The sequence below is a fragment of the Hyalella azteca genome, unplaced genomic scaffold, assembly GCF_000764305.2.
Source record: "Hyalella azteca isolate HAZT.00-mixed unplaced genomic scaffold, Hazt_2.0.2 contig2334, whole genome shotgun sequence".
NCBI classification, from domain to species: Eukaryota; Metazoa; Arthropoda; class Malacostraca; order Amphipoda; family Hyalellidae; genus Hyalella; species Hyalella azteca.
This window is the reverse complement of record NW_025932613.1, coordinates 64,980-71,635: the sequence shown is the minus strand read 5'-3', so window position 1 is coordinate 71,635 and position 6,656 is coordinate 64,980. Positions and strand designations below refer to the sequence as shown.

The 6,656-nt window shown below is 38.3% G+C and overlaps 1 protein-coding gene across 1 annotated transcript in view; it reads left to right on the top strand.

Annotated features, from left to right (window-relative positions):
• Positions 1–5,028: 5,028 nt before the first annotated feature.
• The window catches only part of LOC108681297 (tRNA (guanine(37)-N1)-methyltransferase), an 8,979-nt gene continuing 7,351 nt past the window's right edge, over positions 5,029–6,656 (top strand). Inside the window, exon 1 of the mRNA XM_018170318.2 lies at positions 5,029–5,128. The gene's annotated coding sequence lies outside the window, so the exon portion shown is untranslated. The remainder of the gene's footprint in view (positions 5,129–6,656) is intronic.

The window sequence follows — 6,656 nt, the reverse complement described above, 5'->3', positions numbered from 1 at the left end:
CTGTTCCCCACGAGGCCTGTTGTTCGTCTGACTGTTCTCAGCGAAGGTTCGTGTTGCACAGTTATCTGCTAAGTAGTTACTGTCATGCTAGTAAGCGTAACATTTGGACTGGTGTTGTGAGAGGTACACTAAAAGGACTGAAACTACTAATTTTTGTAAATGAAAATGACTTCTTTTTAATTAAGGAAAAAGAGGAAATTTTTTATAACTGTTAAAGTTATAAAAATTAGTGCAAATTATAAATATCGTCTGACTTTTCTTTTAGACTCAAAACTAGAGGATGCAAGGTCAGCAAGAAGACGAAGATAGCATAAAAATATCGATGCTTTCGCTGATTGAATAGCCCCCTTTGCCTGTCTCTTATACACATCTAGATGTGTATAAGAGACAGCTCTGATGTTGGTCCCTGATGTTGGTCCCTGATGTTGGTCTCTGATGTTGGTCTCTGATGTTGGTCTCTGATGTTGGTCCTTGATATTGTCTCTGATGTTAGCTCTTACTTAAAACAATTAATTAAGACAATGCTTTGATAACATGTTTCCTGCCATTAACAATTAATGCAAGGCAATGCCGTGAACCCCGTGATAACATGTGTCTCCTACCCAAAGAATGCTCTTGGCATTTAATCACATGGAACAGTTTAAAACGCGAAAGATACTTCAAACATGGAGAACCGTCATTATTATTTAATTCATATTTAAGAAGTACTTAAATTAAATATAACAGGTATTTAGTTTTAATATTAAATTCAACCAAGACATTTTTCCAAGAAAAACATCTATGGAAGCAATGTTGTAGACACGGCGATGATGGATATCGTAGTCTCCCGTTGAGCTGCGATGAACAGATGAGATGAACTCGGCGCACTTCAACACGCGCGGCTGTTGACTCTACAGCTGATGTGCCTTTTGCGTGTGCCCTCACCAACCACTGCGTGAAGATTCCTTCAATATATCTTTCTGTGTTGATGCACCGAGTAAACCTGGACATAATTCTGGGTTTGACTTGCGGATCACGACTCTAGCGCATTATTTCAGAGTTTGACTTGACTTCAGCGCAAGATTTCATAGTTTGACTTCAGCGCGGGTTTTCAGAGTTTGACTTCAGCGCAAGATTTCATAGTTTGACTTCAGCGCGGGATTTCAGAGTTTGACTTCAGTGCGGGATTTCAGAGTTTACTTGACTTTAGCGCAGGATTTCATTGTTTGACTTCAGTGCGGGATTTCAGAGTTTGACTTGACTTCAGCGCAAGATTTTATAGTTTGACTTCAGCGCGGGATTTTAGAGTTTACTTGACTTTAGCGCAGGATTTCAGAGTTTGACATGGCTTCAGTGCAAGATGTCAGAGTAAGACTATGGAGTAATATAAGACGACAAAACAACGTGTCGGAGGAAGATTACAGAACAACGTGTCGGAGTAAGACTAAGGCGCATGACGTCAGAGTAAGAGGACAACAAAATTTCAGAGACACGCTCTAGCATGAAACTCAATTCTTACACCTGACTTGTGAGCCGATATCTCCGAATATGATCGAGGCTGCAGGGGCTGTACGGGAAAGAAACAACTTATGCATCATAATTCAATTCCTAAAACATTTTTGTCGCGAATATTAGATAAAATTTCGCCGGTTTCAAGAACTGACTTCTAACAGTGCCACTTGAAATAAATATTGAACGATTCAGTTCTTTTATCCCGCGAGTTATGATACTTCAGGATTAGTCCTGCACAATCAAGACGTTTACTGCTTTGTTGTTGTTCCCTTTGAACGTCTGGAATGTGGATTCAGTTAATCCACGTTCTCCATGCAGAAGCTCTCAAGGTGAACTTCTCACTTCAAGTGGATTGCAATCCAATCAACGCAAGTCGGATTTACTGAATTTAGAACAAAGCGAGCCAAGCCTGCCATTGTGTAGGCAGACCCCAACGGAGACCGCGAGGCGACCAGTGAGGGAAGCTCGATGTTATACGTGACATTTGTTAATTTGTTCCTCATGAGTTTAGAGAGAAGATGAAATTTGTGTATCAATATAGAGACATGAATCCTTCACCGAGATTCATGATCGTAACGAGCATGCAATAGCAGACGGGATCATTTTACGAGTGTATTACTTATAGCGCTATAACGTGCCGCTCGGTCGGTTCGGGTAACGCCATTTGTGAGGGGAATTTGTTAACGTCTGACTGTTCCCCAAGAGGCTCGTTGTTCGTCTGACTGTTCCCCAAGAGGCTTTTTTTTCGTTTGATGTTGGTCCCTGATGTTGGTTCCTGATATTGGTCCTTGATGTTGGTTCCTGATGTTGGTTCCTGATGTTGGTTCCAGTTGTTGGTCCCTGATGTTGGTTTCTGATCTTGGTCCCTGATTTTGGTTCCTGATGTTGCATGGTTCTATTTAACTAATCCTAACCCTCATCTAAAGCTAACCAAACCTCATCAAAGGGCTTACCTCATTGTAAGATAACCTTCAATCAAAAGCAGGACAATGCAAAAATTTATGAAAATCGCTAGACCGACGCATTTCCATTAGTAAAATGTGTTTCACTAATAACATTAAACCAACATACCTGAAATTATAACAGTCACTGCGCAGGAGTAAAATTAACATATTTCTCGACTTTGGTGGAGTCCCAACTGAAGAGAATTTTATTAAACAAACGAGCTTCTAAATCGCCGCTTTTTTTATATTTTTTATGGAAATGCAGCCAAAGGAACGTCACACTCGTGGGGCTCCTTGAAAGCACTTGACGCGTTACGCCTTGCCACACGCTATCAAAGCGCGCTCACTTTAGGCCTAGAGCTACCCTTGAATGCTTCAAATATTTCCAATATGCCTCGAGTATGCTGACTCGGCTGCATGCAATAAACCCTCGACTCAATCACACCGTGCATTTGCTCACAAGGTTTCCCACTTCCGACATCGCGCCAATCACCGGCAACAACCGCACGCGACATCGTTACGCTTTTCTTCGACCCCGGCACCGGGCCTGAGCCGACGAGTGGTTTAGAGTTGCCAAACATCCTGCCAACTGGCATAAGGTTCCGATCGTCATTTTACCGCTGGATCACTAGAAGCCCGGTTCACTGGCTTGCTCCTATCATATTTACATATCAATCGCGTTTTGTGAGTCTTCAGCCAATTTGGAGGCAGACAGCCGGACTGAGGGGAAACTGACGGGGTGGACCGAGAGGAATCAAAATGTGGCGGCTACCATGATTTACTTTGCGAGTAAATTGATTTAAATATATTTTGTAGAGGATGCAAAAATGGACTCTAGCATGAGTTTTTATGTTTTTAATTGCAAGATTTTCAGTATTCCGAGGCAGGATCAACAGTGTATTATCGCTCTACCACGTACTTTATTTCTGCATTTAAATTCTTCGACTGCATTATACTATGGCTTTACATAGTATGCTTTATGGCTTTACGGAAATACAATGCAAAATTTGTAAAATCTTATCATTTTGCATGGGTTGTTTATAAAATGTAACCTAAAAAGGAATACATAGATTAAATAAATCTTGAAATTGACTACCAAACCGAAATAATTATTATTACGTCTAAACATGTATTTCTTATCGATGAACGACAATTTAAACGATAAACGATAATTTTTGGTGAACGACAATTTAAAAAAAAGTAATAAATGCATGATATGTTCATTAAAATATCCTTGAGTATCTATATCCAGCAATTTTCAAGAGTTAAGTAAAACACCGAGGCAGTTTAGAACAACCCTATAATATATAAGCGTGTCTTCCATCTGCTTTGAAGCAGTACCTAAAATGGACATATATCATCCTGTTTCAGAATCGGCCTCCAAAATAGCTATCTATGTTTTTTACTTTTTACTTGAACCGTGCACATGGACATCTATATTTTCGCGACTGTGCGGACTTTTACCCGCTATAGTCTGCTCTATGAAGCAATCATTCAAATTTATAGCCCTCAGAGTGTTGCAAGTGACTTCTAGCTGAATTTGACAATAAAATTTAATAAAAAACAATAACAATAACTTTGACTTTTCCAATCGACAATTTTTTTACGTTCAATTGTATTTAAGGGGAGCGTCTCGGTAAAAAATTGAAAATTTTGGCTTTTGCGTTTTCTAGGCTTATTTTGTAGCTGCTTAGAAGGCGCGTCTAGCGCAGCAAACCGCAATCCGCATGTACTGTATGTGCGTGCTCTAGTTTTTGCGTAAAGCAATTTCAAAAACATATAAAGTGAACATTTGTTAACAATATGTACGAGGATTTATTTTAATTAAATCTATATATATATTATATATATAGATCATTATTCTCGTTGAATGCAAAGCGTTGGCACTCGTACTTCACGTTCACCTCTGCCAGCTATAAATCCATCAATACTGAACGAATTTCATTCAAATTTGAAAAATAAGTAGATATTATCAATGCGCATGCAAAAATCTGAAATAATTCCGTCCACAGCGCATTGACAATATCTACTTATTTTTCAAATTTGAATGAAATCCGTTTGGTATTGATGGATTTATGGCTGGCAGAGTTGAACGTGAAGTTAGGTTTTGCATTCGAGTGCGCAGGCGGGTTCGCAGGCGAGTTCGCTGATGTGTCGATTTGGTAGTATGGGAAAGCTTGGGCTACAATATCACATTTCTTTGGCATATTCTTATTTTTCAATGAATTTTAGTTATATGGCTTCCTTCATTGATCGGCAATTATTTTGAATTTGTTATTTAAGTACATATTCATGATATAATTAAAAAAACATTCTAATTCAAAACCTCAGTTTCACGGCGTAAAATGTAAGAAAAATTTATTTAAAATGAAAAGTATTCATTTTTTGTAATAAACAGCAATAAAATATCTGGAAAACTCTAATAAATAATAGAATCCGAATATTGGAATTTTGTTTTATTTTTATCCCTGACTTCGAGGCGTTAACACCTGATTCGCTCATAAAAAGTATCAAAAATTCATTTATTGACATTTCATTCAAAATGATTACCGTAGACCAAGAAAATTCAGTTGCTGCGGATTGCAGACGCGCATAAGTTTCGTTTGGTGCATAACGTAGGCTCAGGGAAACGGAGGCCGGCTTTTCAGAACTTCAGTCTTCAGTTAACATTTTGGTTCATTTTATTTAAGTTGGTAAGTACGCAGTGTATTAGCCTATGAGATCGAGTGCTTATAGAAACAGCGTACCTGCTTAAACTTTACGCATCTCATCTCAAGTCATTGTTTACCAAGTATCAGCTCTCTGCTCACTAGACTCCTGCGTCTCGAAATGAACCGGGACAGACGAAACGAGACGAGAAAATTCCGGGAAAAAAATAACGGGACAGAGGGTAAAATTTGTCCCGGAATAAACATATGAACCGAGACAAGATTTCTGTCCCGGACGGCGGACTTTAAAACTTGTGTCCCGGTAAATTAGGTATGAACCAAACCAGGACGAGACAGACAGATGTGAAACAAGACATAACAAGATGAGACAAGATTTGTCTTAATTATTTAAGACAAAACAAGTTTTTCGATTATGATACAAATTGTTTCAAAAAAATGGGTTGAAGAATGACAAGTTAGCCATTTATTGCAAATAGGGCCATAGACTCTCCCTTAGACTGTTACCAGTTCAATTGCAGTTAAATTTAGTTAATTGCAGATTTGGCAAAATTTGTCTGACTAACTGACATGTGACATCCATCATGATCCATGGTCAGGAAGATGTGCCAGATGCGTGGTAATTTATATTGTCATTTTAACGACCTCGACCTGCGCGGTGCGCCGTACTATGCCGGTAAAAAAATGCGCCGTGCGCCGTACTTTTAGAAAGCTAAAATAGGGTAAACGCAGTATATTCCGACATTGTGGGTAATTCCGTCACCTCTCTAGTTTTTCCTTTATATTAAGCTTTGTTTTAGTTCCATGCGTTTGTTGATGGTTGAAATGGTGACGTCATACATTTGTGCGTCAAACTATTGCCAAAACACTAGGTCTTGGCCATCTAGCAGGAAAATATTAAGATCCAAAGAGAGACAATGCACACCATAGTGATAAACCACAGATTTTTTAGAATCAGTTAATTTTTAATTTCCTCATTTACTCAAGAATTGAACCAATTTCTTATGTATGATAATGCTGGTATCCATGATACTTTACTGGTCTACTTATAGGACTCAAAAATGAACTTGAGGGAGAGTCTAAAAAACTCTCTGCTTTGCCACTATGATGCACACTACCCAGTGAGATCATCAAAAAATGTGTCAAATTTGACAGTTGACCTTGCTCTACCAAATAGTGAATAACTGTTTGTATAGGAAGAATATTATGGATTGAGACTTTTAAATACGTCTGTGAATATATTAGGAATCCTTTAAGCAGGATGGAATTCTAAAATTTACAGTTCATATATTATTTTCGCTACACGTAGACCAGTTTTTCGATACAACATTATTTGAGGCAAAAAAATAAACTTCTTATAGGCTTAAACACGTATAGGTAAAGGTATAAAAAGTTTCTATAAAGTAATCACTTAACTTGGGAATGTTGCGTGTCTGCAGGGCAGCTTGCACTCAACAATTAAAATTATAAAAAGTACTAGTTCGTTAAAGATTTGTCTCTTAATGTGACAGCAAAGAACTTTTCCATGATGCACACAATAAACACGCAATTCATG